This window comes from Haliotis rufescens, unplaced genomic scaffold (genome assembly GCF_023055435.1).
Source record: "Haliotis rufescens isolate VD_foot unplaced genomic scaffold, xgHalRufe1.0.p SCAF_7, whole genome shotgun sequence".
In the NCBI taxonomy this organism is placed as follows: domain Eukaryota; kingdom Metazoa; phylum Mollusca; class Gastropoda; order Lepetellida; family Haliotidae; genus Haliotis; species Haliotis rufescens.
Genome location: NW_025964361.1, coordinates 22,725,758 through 22,752,083, shown reverse-complemented (window position 1 = coordinate 22,752,083; position 26,326 = coordinate 22,725,758). Strand labels below are relative to the sequence as shown.

The following is a 26,326-nucleotide window of genomic DNA, read 5'->3' as shown; positions in this document are numbered from 1 at the left end:
GATGATAACGAAATAATTGCACACAGAGCGGTATATGGGTACCCGGTAGGAACAACATGCTCTGGAAATACGAGTTGGTAATCTCCCCAGGGAGTTGTGAAGCCGTATTAAGGTGTACCCTCGTGACCATAAAATAATAAAATAATATCAGTGCTTCTAATCATCATATCTGTGAGTGAAGCTCTCTTAGCAATATTCCAACCATATCACGACTATGGACATCAGCTTCAAACATCAAACTCAAGATTTGACAACGCAGGTTTGAAAATGTGAGCTAATACTGCCCGCTCCATAAATACTACTCCCAATGGGGATTCCGGGCTTGAATAGGTCCCCAGCAGCTCATGGATCGGGTGGTCATTCTCCATGACATAGTTGATGGTTTGTCAACGTACCCCGACGGCGTGGATATTTTCTCATTACATCCCTCACAGGTTGTCTGGTCCTGACCAGATTATTTATAGTCCGACGTCATATAGCTGGAATATTGTGCGGCGTTAAACCACAAACAAAAACATAAATACTGCACAAAAGCAATATATCATGTTCATGATACACGTGTATACATGCCATGAGACAAGTTGGTTGGTTGGTTGGTCGTTTAACGCCGCACTCAGCAATATTCCAGCTATATGACGGCGGTCTGTAAATAATCGAGTCTGAACCAGACAATCCAGTGATTAATATCATGAGCATCGATCCACGCAATTGGGATTGGTGACATGCATCAACCAAGTCAGCGAGCCTGACCACCCGATCCCGTTAGTCGCCTTTTACGACAAGCATAGTCACCTTTTACGGCAAGCATGGGTTGCTGAAGACCTATGAGACAAGTGAAAAGACAAAAGCTTTTAAAAAATCTGGATATAAAATGAGATTGATTTAAATTTGCTTTCTCCTGGATATCCCTGCTTCTACGGGCCTGTGCTGGCAATCTTTAATGTGACGACTTTTAACTTCTGTCCTCCAGAGATGGGATAGTATATGTAATATAGCCCTAGTGTGTATAACAATGATGCCGCAACATTGTATACTAATGGAGACGGATAAGGGAACAATGAAACATATAGGGAAATGAGCTTTATTGTCAGTACATTTGAAATTGCGCGCATACAAATTCAAAACATGTCAGAATCAAATGTTCAGATGTGTTTGGGTGCATTGTTTGGAGGACAGGGCTAGGAACCCACGATATAGCATATCATTTTACTGTGTATAAAACTAAGTGTTCCCGTATTCATTTCCAGCAGGTTATTTGGGAATGATACAATGAATAGTTTTTCTTCGCGCTTCATGTTGATTTCAATTATAAGTTTTATTGGTAGCTCCTTAATAAGACCTATACGTATTGTTTTACTCGGCTAGCAAATGCCTTGCATTGTAAGATATTCGTGTGTATTTTACATATTATCACAGCACATGAGGAATGTATTGGTCTTGAACTGGTTGCATTTCTAGTTTACTTCTTTTTTTTCGCTTGTATTTTATGCTGGAACTATTTTCTATCACCCATGTTTGGCCTCGAACGTGTTTCGGTTCGTATATCTAGCATTTTGTCACTCAGTCACGTAAAATCCACTTCAACAACGTAATGGTGTATCTAACGTTGTCAAATATGTAACGTGGCTAGAATTAACGTTTCGCTTATGGCTTCTTCAGTTATGAAAATATGAATTCTAACAACGTCACTTGATGAGATAAACAGCGTATTGATCGAATTGTTTCTTTGTTGTTCAACGTCACACTTAGCAATATTCCAGCTATATGATGGCGGTGATCGAATTGTCTGAAACAATATAAACAAACAATGCCAGAGAATAATCAATCTCCATCATCTGCCAAACAGATTCCATCGGGCGTAAAGGGCAAAATAGTGGTGAAAATTATAGGCATGAATCACTGAAAATCAGTGATGACACCAGGTGCTCGCGAGCATGTCTAGCAATACATACGGAAGCAATGTCTGGCTTGGCTACATGCATTCGTTTATTTTCCTCTCTCGTTACCGACGGTTGTTACTTCTTACGTCATGTGATTGACATACGTCGTAAATATACGTATATTTACGTAAGAGAGTTAAAAGACGGTCTTCACACAACGGCATTACGATATCGGTTGTCAGAGCAAGAGTGAGCACGTTGGCATGCCACCAGGAAGAGGAGATTATTTCTGGCATTGTCAGTATTTGTGTATTTAACTGTATAACATTATTGCAATTGGAAAGGGGCGAAGTGACCCTGGCGATTGTTTCGAGAAGAGATGCAACTCACACCTGCTCACGAATGTGCCTACCTTGCGAAATTCACGTGCGCCAGTCTTACAGCTTGGCGAAAACAGGGGTAACAATACACCTAGCTTTGCACGTGAATGTCTGGTTTTACCCACAATGCAGAGGGTGCATACTCGGGTCAAGTGCCACATTGCATGCCGTCAATTTTATACGTGGTTTATCTGATATCAATTGTTGGTCAATTGTTGCTCTATATTTGATCATGCAACCGGTGCCATATCAAATGTGTTTTCAATTTGACCTTAAATTCTCTACACAATGAATAAATTACGGTTCAGCTCCCTCCACAATACTGCGATTAAATGTTTCATCTTGTGGGTTTTCCGGGCCAGAACAGGTCCCAGCACCTCATAAAAACTGAAATTGGGATTAGATGGTCAGGCTAGAGGACTGCCAATTGCGTGTCATCATATACCGATGGATACCGTTAGTTGGTCATGCCGTCAGTCACTGGTCACAGCTCGAATATTTACAGGCCACCGTGACACAGCTGGGGCATATACTACGCCACCTTTGATGCTGATCTTTTTGACATTCCATGAAACATAACGCTGTTCCTCATGACATGTCAAACATATAAATTTATTTATGTTTTTATAGAATGAAGCATGATATCTGGTGATACATATCAAAAGTTGGGTAGTGTAGAAGTAGTATATTGAGGACTATTCTTTGCGTAATACAACATTCTATCACTCACGTTATGTCAATTGTTCAATACCAATTGTGTTAACATGATCATTCTTTGCTTTTCACCTGACCGTCAGATAAAATATCGATCCGAATGAAAATTGTCACAGCCTTCCAGCAAGACGATAGTTAGTTGACATCGGAATGTAATTTGATATTTTTAATATAAAGAATTAATAGTTGGCAATGGCTTTGTGCATGTGACAATTAAAGACGGCTCTATATTTTAGTTGATTGCGTGTCATCGTTGCGCATGATATCAATCACTGGTTTGTCTGGCCTAGACAGTCTTCTGTGACATATCAGGACGATTACTGGCTTCGAGGTAATACACACAAACAAACAAAGCCATATCTGTTTTTTAAGGTATAATATACTGAGAGGCAATGAAAACGCAATCCAATTTTCAAACGTGAATTTTATTAACATAAGAAAATTTCAAAGCTATTATTAAGTATATTAGCAAAAACTGATCACGATAGAGAAATTCTGCATAAAGCAGTGTCCAATATCATCAGTTCCAACCCCATTTACAGGAGAGAGATTGAACAGACCCTCAGTATCTGGTGTGTCCACCTTGAGCACGAACACAAGCTTGCAAACGCCTTGGCATGGAATCACATAAACGACGGATGAAATGAGCCGGGATTGCGTTCAAGTGATACTGCAATGCCTGAGTGAGCTCAGAAACGTTGCGGGGCGGAATCTGCTGTCGTCTCACACGACTACCAAGTTCGTCCCACAGGTGCTCAATTGGGTTTATGTCTGGTGACCTTGAGGGCCACTGCATGACCTCCACGTTGTTTCTCTGAAGAAAATTCCGTGTCAGGATGGCAGTATGGGGCCTAGCATTGTCATGCTGAAACACTAGCCGGTTTCCACCATGCTGTCTTAAGAGAGGGAGAAGAACTGGCTGTAGAACAGTATCCATGTAACGTCGTGCCGCCAAGTTACCTTGCACATTAACAAGCTGTGATTTAAACACAGCATTTATGGCTATAACGTTCACCTTGACATCGGTACACACGGAGCCGTCCATCTGGGAAAGAGACCTTAAAGCGAGACTCATCAGAGAAAACAACATTCCTTCAACCGACGTTGCCCAGAAAACCACCTGCTGCAGCCCATCGCTGTCGTTGAAGTCTGTGATTATGCGTTAAGATCTGACCTTGGTACGGTCGACGTGACCGTATCCCTGCTGCAGCAAGGCGTCGACGCACAGTTCGACTGCTGATGGATCTTCCTCTGCTTCCGATAGTGTTGTTAGCAGTGTGTACAGCTGTCTGAAATCGACGTCGGAGATGTTGCATGATAATATAGCGATCCTGACGTCCTGTTGTCACCCGTTGAACGCCTGGGTGTGGCCGATCCTCCACCCTGCCTGTGTCTTGGTAGCGCCTTCTGAGACGACTGACAGTTGATGGATGGACATTAAAGTATTGTGCAACGTCAGTCTGTGGAGTGCCAGCTCGCAGCATTCCATGGCCTGATGTCGCTGATCTTGGGTTAACCGTGGCATGGTGCATATGGACACCAGTTTCAAATCATGATGTGATTTTATAGGGGAGCAATGTGTACTGTTTGCATGCAATTCAAAATTCATGTCGTGCACGTGCATTTCGGACTGCAAGCTGAAGATGTGTTTTGGCGTTTTGTTCAGGATGGTGTGCACACAACCAAACATGTCTGTACACACGACGACAGAAGACAATTATCACGCTAAGTAACATTTTTCAATAACTAATCACTTTGTTTTCTCCTCTGTTACTATTCTATGATAAAAAAATGCTGAGTGCGTTTTCAATGCCTCTCAGTATATATACTCACACGCAAAACAAACGCAAGTGGTTTTAAGCAAATAGGTAACAAACACGGAACCATAAATTGATATGAGTTCTAGCATGTAGTGAAGCCTGATAGGTTATCAATATTTTTGTTTGCATTTTGGAAGCCCCGAGTAAAAACGCAACATAAAAAACGAATCGCCAAAACGCACCATTTCAATGAATATGTGGGTATCATGCACCCATTTCTCGCGAAATCGAAAATGCACCAACTGTCACGAACTGTAGTGGGTATAAAACTGTGGCCGATTCTGGGACCTACAACTCCTTGGTCAACAATGCCACGCCTAACTCAAATTCAGAGAAACCAGGCTATCGGACGTTTGGGAGCTGGAGAGTCTGTCCAAGATGTTTCCCGTCATTTCAACGTTAACACAACCACAATTTACCGTCTCCTGCATCTATACAATGCTACGCAGACCACAGATGACCTTCCTCGGAGCGGTCGTCCTAGGGTCACCACATCTCGACAAGATCGGCAGATTACCCGTCAACACCAGCGACATCCGTTCCTAACTACAAGTGAAAGTGCTCGACAGACCATAGGAACACATAATCGACACATTAGCCGGGATACTGTGATCAGACGTCTCCGTTCCAACAACCTCAGATGTCGCCGACCAGCACGTCGTCCTGTTCTCCAACCACGGCATCGACAAGCACGACTTCAGTGGGCACAGGGTCATCACAATTGGCGTCATCGTGAGTGGAGGCGTGTCATCTTCTCTGATGAAAGTCGCTTTTGTGTCTCCCATGGAGACGGAAGAGAAAGAATTTGGCGGCGTCGAGGTGATCGTTTCGCTGACAGAAACGTTGTGGAAAGGGATCCATGGGGTGGACCTAGCGTCATGATATGGGCAGGGATTGGACTTAATGCGAGACTTGGACCCATGTGCTTTCTGAATGTTGGTCAAGGTCGGGGACACGGCGTCACTTCTCAGCGGTATATCGACCAAGTGATCAGACCCAACGTTGTTCCATATCTTGCACAACATCAACAACACATTTTCCAGCAGGATAACGCTCGTCCCCATGTTGCCAGAGCTACCATGGCCTTTCTGCAACAACACAATATCCGTGTTCTACCGTGGCCAGATGAGGTTCAAAGGCGTCTGCACAATGTGCGCCCAGTCCCTGCTCTGGATGTGTGCAGGAGGATCCATAGGGCCTTCACAAATCGTCTGATCCACTCAATGTACAGGAGATGTGTGGCAGTGATCAATGCTAATGGTGGTCATACCAAGTATTGACTGACATTTTGGGTATTGACCCTGTGTAAGCCCTTAACATTTGAAAAAAACAATTATGTCATGTGCCTTTTAATCCATTAAACTGTCTTCAGTCAAATTTTTGTCAATCTTGCCCTATTATTATTTCTTGTCTTTACTGTTGAAAATAAATAACAGGTTTACATGTATACTGCATACTCGACTTGCGTTTCTTTTGCGTGTGAGTATATTTTGTGAAAGAACGAAAACTCATTCGAGATACATTAGTAACACGAAGGTTGATTGATAAGTTCTGAACCTCACATGGAAGGAATTGCGTAGTAGTGAAATCTTAGTGCCAATCGTTTTGCTGTGAAAAATCAGTGGAATTAGCAGGGGTCGGTGACATTTGGAAAATAGACAAACTTGAGGAACGTGCTGTGATCTTGCAGAGAAAGGGCCTAACTCCCAAAGCCATCCATGACGATATAAATACAACACTAGGAAAGGAAGCCCCCTCCTATGCCATCGTTCAGGGTGGGCAGCATAATTTAGGCGTGGCAGGAAGAATCCCCAAGACGACTCCTGTCCTGGAAGGCCCGTGACGTCAGCAACACCATAAGTGATCCAGAAAATCCGCGAATTGGCGATGACGTAACGGTGAATGCCCGAGCGTGCCATTGTCAGTTCAGGAGGCATATCCCAGGAGAGAGTACATTCCATTATGTTTGACCATGGATGAAACCTCAGTTCACTACTTCCAGCCTTGAGTCCACCAAACAACAGTCAAAATAGTGGAAGCATTTGACATCACCACTACCTAAAAAAGCAAAAACTGTGCCATCAGTTGTAAAGGTTATGGCATCCTTGTTCAGGAATGCCGATGGTGTCATATAGTGGTGGACTTTCTTCCAAAAGGCCTGATAATACACGGAGCATATCACGATGCACTTCTTGGGCAATTTCGGAATGAAATTATAACTAAGAGACGCGGGAAGATGAGGCAAGGTGTGTTCTTCCATCAGGATAATACGCCAGTATACACTTCAGTCATTGTCACGGCTTAAATCCCCTTTTTTCTCCTCACCTTGCTCCGTCAGACTCCCATCTTTTCCCAAACATGAAGAAAGCTCTATCGGGAACCATTTCCACTGCATTTCATAGCGATAAACAACATCACTGATTTTTATCACGTGGCTACATATTCAGCTTAGCTACATGCATTCGTTTATTTACCTCTCTCCTTTCGACGTTTGTTGTTTCTAACGTCATGTGACTGGCATACGTCGTACATATAAGTATATTTACGTAAGAGAGTTAAAAGACGGTCTTCACTCAATGACATTACGATATCGGTTGTCAGAGCAAGAGTGAGCACGTTGGCATGCCATCAGGAAGAGGAGATTATTTCTGACATTGTCAGTATTTGTGTATTTAGCTGTATAATATTATTACAATTGGAAAGGGGCAAAGTGACCCTGGCGATTGATTCGAGAAGAGATGCAACTCACACCTGCTCATGTATTTGCCTATCTTTCAAAATTCACGTGCGCCAGTCTTACAGCTTGGCGAAAACAGAGGTAACAATACACTTTTCTTTGCACGTGAATGTCTGGTTTTACCCACAATGCAGAGGGTTCATAGAAAAATTAAAACAGTGGAAGTATTTGACATCACCACCACAACAGAACTCATAGACACTTCAACTGGAAAGTTTATGGCCCCCGTTTTCTGCGATGCCGATGAGCATATTATGCTGCACTTTTGGGACTAAAAGACCTGGGAAGCTGGGAAAAAGATGTGCTCTTCATCGGGACAATGCGCCAGTCCCAGTTCAGTCATTGCCATGGCTACAATCCACCTAATTCTCCTGATCCTGCTCCGTGCGACGTCCATCTGTTCCCTCTCTACCGGGAACCAATTTCGCCTCGAACCATGAGGTCTTAGGAGCAGCTGTGGAGAAAGTTCAGGCCAGCCAAGAGAAAGTCTTCTATGAAACTGGGATAAAATCCCCCAACATCGTTGGCAACGGTGTATTAGTGTTATATAATATAATAATTCATGTTAATGTCATAAGGCCAAATCCCGATATGTGAGGCTCGAAACTTACACAGCAACGTTAGAAACATAAACGTCGCACATGGCATGCGGGATTAATTTCGATCGTAGATCGTATTATCTCTTAACTACATGTGGACCTTAGGGTATGTATACCTGACCACAATATCTAAATGATACCAGACGTCCATGCTCTAAACACCCAGCTTACCCTCATTAGCGTCTCTCTTAGATACACCACTGTCCACACACGGAGATGGTATCTTCAAAAAATGGTGGTATCGGAGAAACACTTCAAATATATTGGTGAGATATGCGTCGGATGTTTCATATTTGTCCTCTTAGTAATACAATGTTGTGTGATTTATTGAGTAGAAATAAGGGGAGGGGATTGGAGGTCTTGCGGTGCGGTGCGGTGCGGTCGGTTGGGGTTCGGTGCGGTGCGGTACGGTGCGGTGCGGTGCCAATATTTTCGGAAACAGAAACACCCAAGGTTCCCTGCAGAATATCAAATGGTCGGCCACTTACAAAAACAATCTTCATTTAGAAACTATAAACATACGTGAGGAACAAGGTGTAAGATTAAGATGCCTCCACAAGTAAAAGTATTCTGATGATTAATTTTGTCCTTAAAAGCGGATTATAGTTCAAAAAGGCTATAACACCGTTTTAAATCATAACTGTCGTGCCCTATATTCTAAACAGTGGACGTGTGAATTGGCTGCACGCTGTCTGTAGTTTTCCAGACGGGGATAGGCAGGGTGACTTCTTCTGACACCTTCCCTTTATGTCAAGCCAGTGACGAATTGTGGCTTACTTTGACTCTGTCGTTTGTCTACTCGCGATCTTCTTTATTATTTTTAAAAGGATTGTGTGTATTTGCCTCCTTGGGAATCTTTTTGATGCAGTTGTACTTTGGATAATGAGATTATGGTTCGTACACGTTTACACGGGTCGTGAAGTGTTTTATTTAATTGACACGTTTGTGTTCTTCTACTTGGGAGGATTTAGGATTTTCCAAAAGGGATAAATAATTTTACATGTACTTGTTTCTGCCATTGTCAGTATTTGTGTATTTAACTGTATAATATTATTGCAGTTGGAAAGGGGCAAAGTGACCGGTGCGGTGCGGTGCGGTGCGGTGCTAACACAATCGTTGTTTTTTTTATCAGTTCGACGTTGTCGGTGGTGTTAAAGGTGAAGATTCCGGGTTGGAATAGGTCCATAGCAACCTAGGCTGGTCGTTTGAGGCGACCAATGGAATCGGGTGGTCAGTCTCGGTGATTTGGTTGGTAGCATGTCATCGCATGTCAACGTGGATCCTTGCTCACAAAATTGATCACCGGGTTGTCTGAACCAGACTCGATTATTTACAGATCGCTTTTATGTAGCCGGAATATTACAAAGGTGCGGCGTTAAACAACAACCAAACAATAAGGTGAAGTTTTTTAGGTGCACGTTGTGAGCGAGAGTGCCCTTTCGGATGCAGATTGTCATTGATGGTGCCTTTGGGCTTAAGTCAGTTTGATGCATCTCCTGAGCTGTCGTGAATGAGGGTAATCCTTACATCCAAGTCAAATTCTCATTGATATACGCTTACGTTGAAATAGGTTTTTTGTTATTTCCGAGAATTTTCAGCAGTGATGGTAGATTGTCAGAGATAGTTTGTGCCTTTAAAATTACAGTGATGATGACTTGCCGTCATGGTCAAATAATGAGCGAAACCCATCGTGGTCTGTAGTGATGTCAGTCTGTCGTGGATGTGTTGTCTCAGTAAGTGATTCACCTATTTCGAGGGGAAGTTCCATTCTATCAAAATTATAAACACACACGTTTGTAATTAAGATGAGTTGTGTTTTTATCTGTTTACTCATCTAACGTCTTCAGTAGTATTAGGACTCCGAATTCATATGAATACCACTTGATGCGTACATTTCGGCAATGAGTCTTGGTTGGCCGGTAACACAAAATGGTAACGTCTACGACCTGCATCACTTCTGGCTTTTCTCCCACATTAACCTGGCAAGCAGTGATAAAACTGAAATACTGGTCCAAGCGGCGTTAAAACACCACTCACTCACTCATGGATTCGTACCTTCATACTTAAGACTCAGGATCTAAGCGATATAAGCAGAAAATTTAAATGCAGAAGCTAGAGAAAAGCATTTCGTAATAAATTAATTTAATTAAAAAATCAACTCACACAGACACACTTCAAAAGATGGGTTTTTTTCTATTTTGAGACCGACAATTTAATGACAATTGCTATATTCGGGGTGTGGGGTGTGTGTATTATGCTTTTTGTTTGCCAGAGAACATACAAATTGGCTAAAATTGAAAGGAACAAGAAATGGTTATTCGATGGTGATGTATTTGACATAGGTATCAAAGTTGTATTTACGACCTTAAGTTTCAGCGACTAGTTTCAGCCTAGTTTTGATAACGTTTGTAATTTTCAAGTGTAAATTTTCTTTGGCCCGGCATTTTAGTGTAACTGTATTTATCTCTCTCTTAAAAGAGAAGCCAAACATTCTTTTTGCCGCAAAACAAAAGATATTTCAGAACTTCATGTGTTTGATTTTCTTCGAATATTTTCGGAAACAGAAACACCCAAGGTTCCCTGCAGAATATCAAATGGTCGGCCACTTACAAAAACAATCTTCATTTAGGAACTATGAACATACGTGAGGAACAAGGCGTAAGATTAAGATGCCTCCACAAGTAAAAGTATTCTGATGATTATCTTTGTCCTTAAAAGCGGATTATAGTTCAAAAGAGGCTATAACATCGTTTTTCACTATATCTGTCGTGCCCTGCATACCTCTGTAGGGTTAACAGCTGCCTAGTCCGTGTAATATTCACCCGCTTTCGTGTACCCGCCTTGATGGACATGTTAAGCCTCTGCAATAAGCCCTTGTCAAGCAAGAACCCTCATCTAAACGCCTTTGCGGATTGACTGCTTGGGATCGAAACTATTAACGTGGGTTGGCAGCCCTATATTCTAAACATTGGACGTGTGAATTGGCAGCACTCTGTCTGTAGTTTTCCAGACGGGGATAGGCAGTGTGACTACTCCTGTCCCCTTCCCTTTATGTCAAGCCAGTTACGATTTGTGGCTTACTTGACTCTGTCGTTTGTCTACTCGCGATTTTCTATATTATTTTTAAAAGGGTTGTGTGTGTTTGCCTCCTTGGTAATCTTTTTGATGCAGTTGTACTTTGGATAATGAGATTATGGTTCGTACACGTTGACACGGGTCGTGAAGTGTTTTATTTAATTGACACGTTTGTGTTCCTTCTCCTTGGGCTGATTTAGGATTTTCAAAAAGGGATAAATATTTTTGGATTTGCATGTACTTGTTTAGCGGATTGGGCAAAGTAGAGGGTGGGGGTTGGGGTGGTGGTGGGGGTTGGGGTTGGGGTGGTGGTGTTATTAAGTTCGCCTACTATTGTACACATATTTTCGCGAACGCCTGGTGTCATCACTTTTTGGTAGTGATTCATAAACACATGCAAGCGACACTGCTTTTAGCAGATAATTCTTAATATAATGGAACGGGTTTAGCCGCTTGTATCTACCAACCAGAACTAATGTTACTATCAAAACTACAACGATTACTATACACCAGAAAGAACGTTAACCAACACCTATTCTTTAGTTAGATATATCCCGAACTTCCATGATGTATCATTTGGAAATATCAGCTCAAACGATAGTCGATTTCTGTTTTTGCATGTGAACATCACTTTGCTTTATGTGTATCACGTTATATGTTAGGCGGGATACGATTTTAAAATGGTTGTTAACGACGACGAGCGACAAACAATCAAAGAAAACTACTACTACAATAACTATCACCTTCACCATTACTCAACTTCGCCTTCGTCCACCACCACCATTACTACTGCTAGTTCTACCATCACAACTGGGAGGCACGGGTGGCCCAGTCGTCTAAGGCGCCGCGATCCGCTGTGCAGAGTTGCGTCCCTTAGGCATGCCAGAAACCTATGATTGTGGGTTCGAATCCCGGTTCGCCCCGATTATGTTTCTAGGTTTGTCAGCACCATACCCGTACTCGTGGGTTTCACCGACGTGGTAAACGTCTGAGACCTGCATCGCTTCGGGCTTTCCTCCCACATTAAGCTGACAGGCTGTGATATAACTTGAATACTGTTAAAGGCGGCGTCAAACCCAACTCACTCACTTACTCTACCACTAACGGTACACCTTACTGAAGTAAATAAATCTGTCTTGAAAAACTGTACAATCTATCTGATTTGAAAAACTCGAGTTATTCCACAGGGAATTTAAAATCTATCGTGCACATATCATGCACATAAAACTAGATAAAAAGGGAATTTCTTACATATATTTTTTTCTTAACGAAAAACGTATTTCAGACGAGAAGCATCTACTCTGGTTTGAAAACGTATATCTCAATTTCAAAACAACATTCTAAGTCCTCGAAGCATGGGGTAATGCATTTTTCTATACCACTCTCGTTGCTCTGACATGCACTTTGCAGGCTCCATGCACGCAAGTAAATATACCATTGATAAGCGTATTATGCCTTCATCTCGTTATATTTTCTTTGTTGCATTAAATGACAAGGAGAAAGCTATCGTCCCTGTAGGACGCCTTGCTCCATTCATCTGAAATCAAAGCAGTGTGTTTCCATGCCGCGCACCTGATCTTGTATCAAGACAGTCAACAACACGAGTAGCAGGTCTTCTTATAGACTAAGTGATGATGCTCTGTAATGACCCGGCTCGACGCCAAAAGTCCTACTTGTGTCTGTCAAGTCTAGGAATGGACGAGCTGGTATGTTTTTATTTTACATAGTGTTTTAATATACGTTTTGTAACTGTTTGACAACTCTATACATGTAAGTTTGACCCTCAGTTGGAAAAGTAAGTCACAGCGCATCACAACCTGATCCATTTAGTCGCCTCTTACGACAAACGAGGTTACTGGGGACCTGTTATTTCCAGGAATCCATCGAGATCGAAATTCTGAATTGAGTGGGTTGAGTTTAATGTTGATTTTCACAATGATCCAGTTATATGACGGCGTGTCAGTTTAATGTGGAAGGAAATTCCCAAGTGATGCAGGTCTAAAACGCTTACGACTTTGGTGAAACCTACGAGCACGGGTATGGTGTTGACAGATCTAGAAAGAATCGGGGCGAACCGGGATTGGAACCCACGGTCATAGATTTCCGGCGTGCCCAAGGGACGCAACTCCGCACAGCGAATTGCTGATAGTTCGCCCCTCTGAATAGTGTGAGTGAGTGAGTGAGTATGGTTTTACGCCGCCTCTAGCAATATTCCAGCAATATCACGGCGGGGGACACCAGAAATGAGCTTTTCAAACTCTACCCATGTGGGGTCTGAATAGAGACACAAGAGCACGTTTTAGGTAAAAGGTTCATCATGTCGCTGGAATACTGCTAAGTGCGATGTAAACAACAAGCACACTAGAATTTCAAATTGCTTATAATCTACAGTTTTGTCGTAATCTTTTTCGATTTGAAATCCCTGATTACCCGAAACGTACCCGAGAGTCCATCTAACAGTTCTCTTTAAAATTCCTGATTACCTAACACTTAGCCTGATAGACCTTTAAAATCCGACTTTAACAAGTTTCATCGGTGAGTTTTTGCAATAGAAACATCACCAGGGCGCTATTTGCCCTGTTACAGCCATCGCGTCACAATGGTTGCGAGGCGGTCCTCGTCTGTCGCTAAGTAATTGCTTTGGTTGTGCAGGTTTTGTTAGTACAGTATTTGATAAGGACCCCTTTACATCAATCACTGTCTCCAATCCGACACTTCCGCCTGTTATGAACAAATAATTTTTTTACTTTTTACGCTCACAGGTCGGGAAATAATGTAAAACCTGGGCAAGAATACCCTTTGCGATATCCGAAAACTTTCTGTATCTAGGTTTGTCCGTAACATTGCTTTTTTTCAATCAATAATGACACATGGCAAGGCTTCCTTTTAAAGTCTGCCTTTTAGCACGTAGAAGTTGATGTTAGGTTGATCTTATGTCTCTGTGGTGAAATAACAAGGGTTGAAGTTTAACAGTGTCTGGGACCAGACGTTGTTTTACAAAAGTTATGAGGTAATACAACAACAGGGTTTCTGAGAAACATGCGTCAAAACACTGAAAAAATACACTTTCACATCCGTGTTACCATGGGGATGGATTTATTGAAAATCTGGCGACTACTGCAAGCTTATCAGGACATTCGACACACGACCGTGGCCGCACCTGTATAATATGTAACTAACGTGTATATGTAACAAGGAGCGGCAGCGTATTTTAATTATCAAATACAAAGCAATAGCTACGATTTAGCAATAATCCAAGAATATCACGGCAGGGGAACACTCCAAATAGGCTTTACACAGTGTACTCATGTTGGTAAACGAACCCGGTTGTTCGGCGTGACGAGCGAACGCTTTAACAACGGTGCCATTTTTTTGCGGTTATGGCGTTACAAACGTAAAGGCATGTGTGCACATCGGCTTTCGTCTTCTCCTAGATATGAAGTCAGGTATGTGACCCTACGATATCACTCGGCTAATATCAGGATAATTAGAACAAGCATTGAGCTGTATTTTCTCTTATTGAAAACATTGTTTTGGTATTTACTTCTCACGAGCCTCAAGTGACAGTGAGCTGAACATATTTTGCGTTCATCTCCGGGAATTTACAAATAAGATAAAATGATATACGACGTGAAAGTCGTTCTTTAAAGTTCGGGAGTTGGAGCACACTTGAGATTTATTCTTTGACTCGTCAAGCCGAAGACCCGAATTCGACTCCCTACAGTGGCAACATCAACATGATTGCAAATGTTTGAGTAATGCTTATAACGGCGTAAAACCACACTCATTTCCTCTTCCTAAAGTTCCTACAAATATTACATTCATGCCGTGCGGCCCTCACTAAGCGGACCAGCTCACACAAATGATTAATATTGAAATGAATATGAAAACACAACAGACACATATATCTTTCTTAATGACTACAAATACAAAAAGTATATTGTATTCGATGTCCATAGTCGTTCCAGAACCCAGAGTCGTGGGTTCGAATCCAAGATTCCCCAAGTAGGATTCTTCGTTTGTCAGCACCACACCCTTCTTGTATATCAGGTTTCACCAAATTGGTCAGTCCCAAACACTGCGTCACTTTGGGCTTACCTCCAAAAAATCACATTGAACCCAACTCGCTCACTCAGCTTAAGAAAATTATCTAATAAACCCTATTTTCATTCTTAACAACTTCACACACTACATACTCAGATATTGTTACACAACGTATTTTTCTCTATCAGCCGACGTGCACGTAGCACTTCCCATACTACGACCACCTGAAATAACAATCCTGAATGTATCATGTGAAGAACACATAGGCCATCATAGCTTGCAACGTTCAGTTCAACATACGCGGCTTCATAAAGCTTTTTACTGAACTGCCACCACGGGAGATCATTCAAGTACTGATCTGCAAATATGCTCAGGACTTATTAATGTCCCGCCAGTCATTGCTAAATACCCTCAGTTGACAGTGGAACCTGCGAATGACCTAATCCACAAATACAAAAAGTGGTAATAAACATTCCAAAGACCGAACATTGTTCAGTTTATGTATTCTGCAGCGTCTTTTTTTGGAATATTTTGTACGACCTCAAAGTATGTTTGATCCAACTCTAAAAAACACCTCGTAGCAGTCATTGACGCTTACCAACAATCGTGCAGACAACTGTAATTTGTCAAACCTCGCATTGTGAGACCGCATTCCCAGCTGACAGCATAATGAATATTACAGACGTTAAATCTTTCTCGTACAGACTGGTATATGGTTCTCTTTGCGCGGCGACAGCTTTATGATACTCGTTTTCATTTTTCAACGATCGATATCTACTATGGGAAAATTTGTTGTACTGGGGATGAGTAATCCCATATCAAACAGAATTCAATAATGACTTTAGAAAACAAATCAGGTATCTTGCCTTTAATATCTCACGGGCTTGAGATCCCTGATGTCCTGCTAAGATAAGCGAGGCGTTACAATCTGGTTAATCTGTAGTGCACCACCACACAATTTTCGAAAATAAAATTGTCATTATGTTCTTTCACCGTAAGAAAATATCTTGAACTCTTTCACCTTTAACCTGCCATACCCCACATGCAATATACACCCTAAAGCATCAGGCAATCTTGAACAATCCAATCTTTGGAAAAAGCTATAAATCACATGAAATTCAATTTAAAAAATAATTACATTGTAGATTCCTTAAAACCGATTCACTGATTTAACTTGCGCTTAATGTAGCATTTGATGTTCGTTTTATTTCACCCGTCTAAAATTCTAATCAATTTTTTCGTAAGTGTTACGTGCAGTTCGACAACCAGCCAACATTAAAGTCATCTGCAACGTTTTTTACCCTGAACAAGTCACGCCAGTTTGATAGCTGTGTGTGAACAGTCGTGTCTCCTGTCCGTGGCCAGCATTGTCAGTGCAAACAGTTAGGACACTGGACATTGTCCACCATCTAGATACATTGTCGCCCATATGACTGTTACTGGCCATGCCGTGTCGCAAGGACAGTGTGACCGGTTGAATTTTAAGGTAGGCTGTCTGACCTAGTATATATAAGAAATATATATTCATATATAAATGAGTCTTAAAATAACAAAGTTCGGTACATTAAGTACGACGTGAATATAGTTTTCATTATATGCCTTTGTCTTTGTTTGAATTACCAATGTAACTCTTTCCGTTCGTGTGTATTAATCATTTATCTTTGTAGAAATGTGTCCATGATAGTTTGCCAACTTTTGCCACTTGAAACAGATTGAGCTCATCATTTGTTATGGCTAATGTTAAACGTGTGTACTGGAGTACGAAACCTTCACTATACTGAAAATGTTATTAGTCAAGACTCAAAATGTCAACATTATCGATGGCAAAGGCTTGTCCTACAGCCTATGCTGGTCGTTTGAACCTCATAGTTTTCCTGATTGGTATCCTAAGTTGTCAGCATTTAGCCATGCATGCTGGCTGAACTAAACTACGGCAACGAACTAAACGTATACGACCGTCATCATAGTCCTCGCATCACGAGAAGGCTATACACCAATACTGCTCTTGATCTAAACGAGGTTCTCAGTATCAACGTGTGTCCCAAAGTGCTGACAAGATGAGTTTTTCCCCATGTGTGACACGGTTGACTTTGCGTGATTGCTCCCCGACGGCGTTGCTCTTTGCTCATATTACATATCACCATTGGCTTGACTACATTGACGCACTGCCGTCATATATTTTGGATATTCACAATTCATTCACACATCCATGACAAAGGAACAGTCCTATTCATTCATCGCCACAAATAGGACATTGACCAACATGACATGGTGGCGTCGTATTTTCGATCATGATCTTATTGGATAGTTCATAAACCTACCCGACTGGATGCCCATTGAATCTATTATACCAATGCCCTTAGTAAATTGGCGCATAGGTGTTCAAATTATGTATTGTAGGTTAGTAGGATGTCAATCTATTACCGGTTCCGCGTTTAGTTTATCTCGCCTCGATCGAATCTTCTGGATATGCATAGAGCGCAAGTCATGTCTTGTTTGTCCGTCGAGGTGCGTCCTTGTCGGTAGTCGTGTATCTCCTCTGAAGCAACGGGCGCAGCTTCTTGTATGTATGTACGTTCCTTCCAATGTTGCCACCGAATTCTGTTCAAATAGTACTGATGTATTTGTAACCCTTTTTCTAAATTCTGAAGAAATAATATTTTGAAACAACATTTAATACTTCTTATCGTACACCATAGCTCTTCTTCGTTTTTCTTCTTTCTTCAAATCATTAAGTATTAATAACTTTTATAAGCTGTCTTTAACATTTTGGATCTATTCTCAGAAACTGTCCAACGTTTATCAGAATAACCCTCTCGTACCGAATATTCACTTTCAATTGCCACCGGTAATCAGCAGTTGGGTATTTGTTTAACGACCTCCTTAATTCATAGTATCATAACCCATTTTTATTATGATGGTAACCCTCTCCTACTCACCACCATAGGATATAAAGGAATAATCTTTTCCGGAAAATCCTTGAAAAAGATAATCTTACAAAGTTTTAAGATGTAAAATACTCACACTCTACAAAATACCTGACTTGTCACCTTCTGTATCTGGACTATTGCTGGAGATGCTGTCCAGAAGGAAAATTCATTCACACCCTTAAACGAAAGGGTTACGTTAATGGAATATTTAGGGTCGATCGGTGATGATACGGGAAATGTTATATGTAACATGCCCAGATTTCACGAGCGCTTCTAGCGAAATTTGACTTCGCACTAGACAGTTTGTAATATCATATTTTGTTACTTTTGAGAAATACTGTCAGCCAAACTTGACACATGTTATGTTGGTCATATTAAATGTGTATCTTCCTTAATAGTAGTTGACTGGGATAGCATGCATGGTTCAGGGACATGTATAATAAACCGGAAGACCCTTACACGAGTCTACTTCCCCAGTTACTGTCAGAGAATTTGCTGTTTATAGACCAGTGTATTCTTAGGCCATAAATGTCATAATCATCTTACGTTTAAAGTAACACAGCGAAGCCCCAATTTCAGTCCGAGCAAGCTATCAGAACATGTGTCGTGAACTCGTTATATAACAAACGCTACAACATTCGTTACTTCCAGAATTTGCTGTTCATATTGACAATCATGATAACTATCATGCATCGTACGGGTTAGCTTACGTACGGCCAGGATACGTTATGTTACGTTTGGCTAAGGTAAGTAATGAAACTTCGAAACAACCGGAAAAGCTTGATTACAGTAAGATTGATATGACTATAGATAGAGGCAGAGGGTTAGATTAGGTTTGGAATTTAGATCACAAGTAAGTATTTTTATTCTCGGATTGTTTTTTTAAAGAGACAAGTTAAGGACATGTTTAGAGGGAATATTTACTAAGTTTTTTTTTCTTTTCAAAGATTTCAATATCTCACACCTCAATTTCTGTGTACATTAAAAAAAACAACTTGAAGACCGTTTATGTGAGCCTCCTTACATGTTCTATCTCCTTAAGGACTTTGCACTTAAGGGTTCAGATCGTGTACTTTGCACGTGAGTGAGCAATTTGAATTTCCGTTTGGTTTAAAAAAAACGCTGATGATAACAGATCGTGTGATATTGACTATATAAATAGTCTAACAATTTGGGTCATATGTGAAATGTTGTTAAAATATATTTCTTCCAGGCGACTCTAGGGCCACCTGACTTTGTATAATCGCATGACGATGTGTCACCTTGTGGGGACACGCCTAGACCCATAATATACACTGTCAGGCAGATATCCCAGCACACCAATTACATATTTGCTAATGAAAGGAAACCATAAAAAACTTGGTTCTGATAGAAAAAGGGGTAAATATAGTTTTCATAACATGCTTTAGTTATGTCTATGTTTGAATTACCAATGTGATACTTTCCGTTCGTGTGCAATAACCATTTATCTTTGAAGAAATGTGTGCATGATAGTTTACGAACTATTGCCACTTGAAACAGATTCAGCGCATTATTTGTTGATTGGTAATGTTAAAGTCTGCATTGGAACTGGTGTACGAAACCTTCACTGTTTGAAAATGTTTACAGAAATCGGTAGTGTACATGTAACGGGTAACTGCGAAATTGAATCACGTTAAAAATGTATCGCATTTTATATCGAGTTTATAACCTCATCGGATATGGCAAACTTTATAAACCCTCATCATTTCGTCATATAGGGAGTTCGTTATGCACATGCAAGTACATGGGGTTTTATTTTATTCGTAATATCCGAGTCTTTGATCCATTTTGATTCGAGACAAAAATCACTCAGTGGTAAATTACAGTAAATTCAAGTCGAAGTTTCAATTATCACGTGCAAAATGTGATTTACAATTGAGTCTAAGCAATTAGCCGCCAACCAAACTGATTTCTGCTGTTTTCGACTCCGCTTTTGTGGGTGTAAGACGTTCGCTTTGCACGCTGAAGATCCGCGTTCGATTCCCAGTTTGTGTACTTGAGACCCCTGATTCATGTTTCCTGCTATGATATTGCTGCATTATAGCTAACTGCGTCATAACACTATGCATACACACACACCTGATTCATTTGCACTGGACTAATTTAGAAAATAAATCCTGTCATTGCCCTGTAGGATTGTGTGATACGTCCCAGTTTGGAATATTCTGATGGAAAAGTACACGCTATTCAAATTGCAATGTAATCGCATGCTGAAGTCGATATACCCAAGCTGACCTTACAGCTCCACCGTTAATATGGTGTACGTGACGTGTGAAACATACTGCGAGTGTCACAGCGCCTCAGCTCCTAACGTGGAGCCTTGGAAAATATTTCACATGCTCTTGAATCAGTATCAAATCCCTTTGCTAAGAAATCCTGCGATAACCACCGATATGCGATAAGCTTAACTTAAATGGTATCTCCTTTCTTTGTTATCATAAAGATAATTCCTTGGGTAAAGGCCGCCGAGTTGAATTTACTCAGTCACGTACAATTCAATATGGCATTGACCGACTCAGTTGATCCAGATTGAAGGTTATTTTTTTCGAAGAATGTACTTGTGTTTATTTGTTGAAATTATTTATAAAAGTAAAACTGTACAGGAGATGTTTGAAGAGTATGTTTTGCGTTGACGGGAAATATATTTTACTTGGTAACCTCGTGGTTGTATATAAGAAACACGGCTATATGTATTGTTAAATTTGCAATAGCCATAAACATGCTTACTATAGAAATAAACAAGCTTTAAGAAAATATACGTTCACTACAATTGATGGCAAATAGCAAAACACGCACTCATTCACGCAGACGTGACACCATAATTATTGTAAATATGAACACAATCCAAAAACTCTAACCTGAGAAAATATACATTTGGAGTTAAATAATTAAACTATTTATCGCCATTGGAATAAGAATTTTGATGTAAATACCAAACCAGGATGATAATAAGTTTATATGAAGACACATGGTTGATCAGAATGAACAGACATGTTAATTTGTGAAAGAGAACCCCGCATGCATGTGGATGGTATGTATTACAGGTCATTCGTAGAATTTCGTATTCGAGCTAGTGTATTTAAAGTGTGTATAGAAGGCGCCATTCTATACAATTTAAAAAATCTTTATTGGTTATTCAAGAGGACGGTAAATTGATAATATTGTTATATCATGCTGCGTAAAACCTTCACGTTTGTTGTGAAATACCTGGAATGTCTGACATGACTGATTCACGCAACATGCCCCCTTTTAGTGCTCGCACCGGATAGTGACCCAAATGGGCTGCCTGGTAAGAGCATATAATGTGTATAGCCTCATGTATTCACTTTATGTGATCCCGTATCGTAATGTACTGTGTATAGCCTCATGTATTCACTTTATGTGACCCTGTGTCGTAATGTAATTGTGTATAGCCCCATGTATTCACTCAATGTAATCCCGTGTCGTAATGTACTGTGTATAGCCCCATGTATTCACTCAATGTAATCCCGTGTCGTAATGTACTGTGTATAGCCCCATGTATTCACTCAATGTAATCCCGTGTCGTAATGTACTGTGTATAGCCCCATGTATTCACTCAATGTAATCCCGTGTCGTAATGTACTGTGTATAGCCCCATGTATTCACTCAATGTTATCCCGTGTCGTAATGTACTGTGTATAGCCCCATGTATTCACTCAATGTAATCCCGTGTCGTCATGTACTGTGTATAGCCCCATGTATTCACTCAATGTAATCCCGTGTCGTTATGTACTATGTGTAGCCCCATGTATTCACTCAATGTAATCCCGTGTCGCAATGTACTGTGTATAGCCCCATGTATTCACTCAATGTGATCCAGTGTCGTAATGTACTGTGTATAACCCCATGTATTCACTCAATGTAATCCCGTGTCGTTATGTACTATGTATAGCCCCATGTAGTCACTCAATGTGATCCAGTGTCGCAATGTACTGTGTATAGCCCCATGTATTCACTCAATGTGACCCCGTGGCGTAATGTATTGTGTATAGCCCCATGTGTTCACTCAATGTTATCCCGTGTCGTTATGTACTGTGTATAGCCCCACGTATTCACTCAATGTGACCCCGTGTCATAATGTACTGTGTATAGCCCCATGTATTCGCGCAATGTGATCCCGTAACGTAATGTACTGTGTATAGCCCGATGTATTTACTATATGTGATCCCGTAACGTAATGAACTGTGTATAGCCCCATGTATTCACTTTATCTGTGTATAGTCCCATGTATTCACTTAATGTGACCCTGTGGCGTAATGTATTGTGTATAGCCCCATGTGTTCACTCAATGTTATCCTGTGTCGTAATGTACTGTGTATAGCCCCATGTATTCACTCAATGTGACCCCGTGTCGTAATGTACTGTGTATAACCCTTTGTATGCACTCAATGTGACCCCGTGTCGTAATGTACTGTGTATAACCCTATGTATGCACTCAATGTGACCCCGTGTCGTAATGTACTGTGTATAGCCCCATGTATTCACTCAATGTGACCCCGTGACGTAACGTACTGTGTATAGCCCCATGTATTCACTCAATGTGACCCCGTGTCGTAATGTAATTGTCTATAGCCCCATGTGTTCTCTCAATGTGACCCCGTGTCGTAATGTACTGTGTATAGCCCCATGTATTCACTCAATGTGACCCCGTGTCGTAATGTACTGTGTATAACCCTATGTATGCACTCAATGTGACGCCGTGTGGTAATGTACTGTGTAAAGCCCCATGTATTCACTCAATGTGACCCCGTGTCGTAATGTACTGTGTAAAGCCCCATGTATTCACTCAATGTGACCCGTGTCGTAACGTACTGTGTATAGCCCTATGTTTTCACCAAATGTAATCCCGTGTCGTTATGTACTGTTTATAGCCCAATGTATTCACTCAATGTAAACCCGTGTCGACGTGTTCTGTGTAAGGCCCCATGTATTCACTTTATGTGATCCCGTAACGTAAAGTACTGTGTATAGCCCAATGTATTCATTTTATGTTATCCCGTGGCATAGTGTACTGTGTATAGCCCCATGTATACACTCAATGTAATCCCGTGTCGAGATGTACTGTGTATAGCCCCATGTATCAACTCATTGGATCCCGTGTCGAGATGTACTGTGTATAGCACCATGTTATAACACAATGTGATCCCGTAACATAATGAACTGTGTATAGTTCCATGTATTTACACAATGTAATCCCGTGTAAATACATACATGTAATACGTGTAATATACTATGTATGGCCCCTCTATAATACTGAAGGTCATCACGACGAGTGAGTGAGTATCGGTATTGACATCATGAGCATCGATCCATGCAATTGGGATACGATGACATGTGTCAACCAAGTTAACGAGCCTGACCACCCGATCCCGATTGTCGCCTCTTACAAGCCTAGTCGCCACTCACGACAAGTATGGGTTGCTGAAGACCCGGATCTTCACTGGTCCCGCGTTTGTCAATATTCCAGTAACATTCAGAGGTGTATATCATAAAAATTAATGGATTGTACCCGGATCCACATATCTGCCACTTCCTATTCTAACGCGTACTACGTGTCTTTACCAAGATGACCATTTTGATAAGGAAGTGTAGCACGACACTCCTGTCTTTAAGGATTGGGCTCTGATGTTACTTAAACATTGGAATTTACAAGATCTGACGACGTCATGGTGTGGTTTTTGTGTGTCATTGGCGTGCATGTGGTGCACGTACTGTTTTATACAGTGTATCCCATCAAACCGGTATATCATTCAGTCAGATTTCAGGAATAAGCACATATGGGTTAAAATGTCCTTGACATACCTTCCTCACAGTAATTAAAAATCGGGATCGCATATGAACCTGCACATAATAGCTTTGTATTATTGAAATGTTTCCTTTCCTTTCTATCACCACATTTATCTTATCTGACCCCCTGAAGTTAAGATGTCAAAATATGCTCACCTAACATATACAATATATACTCAAAGACATATAAGCTGGTATACATGTCAGTAAATCGATGAGAGCACGTGTTTCCGATAAGCTGTTTCTTGGTAAAATAGTTCAAACACTTCCTGATAGTGCCCAGATTGTGATACTATATACAGTTATAACCAACCGGCAATAACCAACCGACATCCCCGACCTTCGCCTTCGATAAACGTATCAATCAGTTCACCAATGAAATGGGTTCGGATTTCTTAGGACGATTCCACTTCCTTGTTCAATTTGCAATATATTTCACGTTAGAACAGAGTTATTTGCCCACTTTTATAGAACCAGACAAACCCAATAACAAAAATATATTAAGATAAAAAGGCCGTTTGCAAGAATGATCGATTATATACAACAGACTGATCAGTTGAGCACGTGGACGGAACTTTTCATATATATGAATATAAACGAGAATTATCCACGGAAGCTAAAGGTCATTTTGACCTTTTTGACGTCATAATGGATCTACGTCCGTCCTGTAACATATCCGCAAAGTCCGCCTCTACTCTATCTAATATTTGTGCTCTACTGGTATGTTTGATATTTTTCTACACAGGATACATAAACACGTTGAACCACCAACCCTTTGTGAAGACCTCATTACTCTACAAATGCAACAGCTACAGAGGCGCATTTCAGTTCATCAGCTGATTTTCAAGCCAGGAGTATTCATCTCGCATAATGTATGCATGATACATATGTACTACAGTGCATACTAAGACGCGAGCTACAATCCAATTCCAGCTTTTAGGGACAAATAACGAAACAAGTAAGTTGCAAACTTTCATGTTACATTTAAGAAGAATTCTGCAATTTCAGATCACGATTGTTTGGTTCCTCTGGCATATGAGTGAATTACGTGTCATCGTGACACAATATCGTAGGGATGTGCTCATGCGTTCAGTCACATGTTTGCCTGGAGCGGACTCGATTATTTACAGGCGGCCGTGATTTAGCTGGAATTTTACACACTGGGGCGTTACACGTCTTTACTCACTCACGTATTCGCCCATATATCAACGCCTCCTTACAATTAATTGCAATACACAATCTGATGAACATCCCCCCTCTCTGTACCTACATGTACCATTTCCGTAAACATGATGGTTGCAAACAAACAACCTGTTACCTTCCAAAATGGGAAATCAGTCAGTGTTGTTCTAGGTAAAATATTAGTGTACCAGTCTTGTGGCTCCAAGTGACATGGTGGGAACACCGAGAGCTGCAGTTCACACGGATAAGCTTTTACCTTAAAAGCGACACACAGAATGAAATACATGTGGCTTCTACGCGATATTTGACAATTTCCGCTATAACTGTCAGGTGACCAGTCGTACGTGGTGGAAGATCATCTCACAGTGTTACAAAGAATATACATATATTTTACACGGAAATAGCAGGATTAAGAAAGAATTGTTGATACAAAATTGTATTTTACGTATAAGGGTGCTAACGGTTTTTGCCTTTGGCCACTTACTAATAATTAATATACTGAACCGAAAAAGAAACGTCACCATGGATAGATATATGAGAAACCTTATTTGTTCAAGCAATGTAAACATACTTTGAGACATATTAAAAAGATGAAACTTATCACCAAGGTTGAAATTATAGTGTCAAATGTTCTTAAAGTGAAACACAACACTAGTCTCTGTAAAACTGGCATCACAAGTCAGTATCTCGTGTGTCCATCATGTGCATTGATAACTGTCGTACAACGTCGATACATGGAATGGATGAGGAGGTTGGTGAAGGCCATAGGCACTTGAGCCCACACTCTGAGGAACCCCTGACGCAGTTCAGCTGCAGTTGTCGGCCTTGGTCGGACGTCATTCAACCGTCTTTGAATCTCGTCCCACAGGTTCTCAATGGGATTTAAATCGCGACTGAGGGCAGACCACTGCCATTCTGCTGTCACATTCACAGTCAGTTGTGCTCTCTCAGTGTGGGCACGGGCGTTATCATGCTGATGTGCTAAATGAGGTATGGCGTGTGGTCTCAAGGCTTGATCAATGTACCTAGCTGCTGTGGCACCATTGCCTCTCCCTTGACCGATGTTCTGGGAGACCACAGGGCCGACCCTCTGTGCAAGACCAATTCAACCCCACACCATGATGCTCAGATTACCC

At 41.1% G+C, this 26,326-nt stretch overlaps 1 protein-coding gene across 2 annotated transcripts in view; it reads left to right on the top strand.

Moving 5' to 3' along the window:
• The window catches only part of LOC124139848, a 142,932-nt gene that overhangs the window by 12,486 nt on the left and 104,120 nt on the right, over positions 1-26,326 (top strand). The window contains exon 1 of one of the 2 annotated variants that reach the window (XM_048387739.1): positions 16,719-16,735. The exons of the other annotated variant lie outside the window; for it this stretch is intronic. The gene's annotated coding sequence lies outside the window, so the exon portion shown is untranslated. Of the gene's footprint in view, positions 1-16,718; positions 16,736-26,326 lie in introns of those variants that run through there. 2 annotated transcript variants of the gene reach the window in all.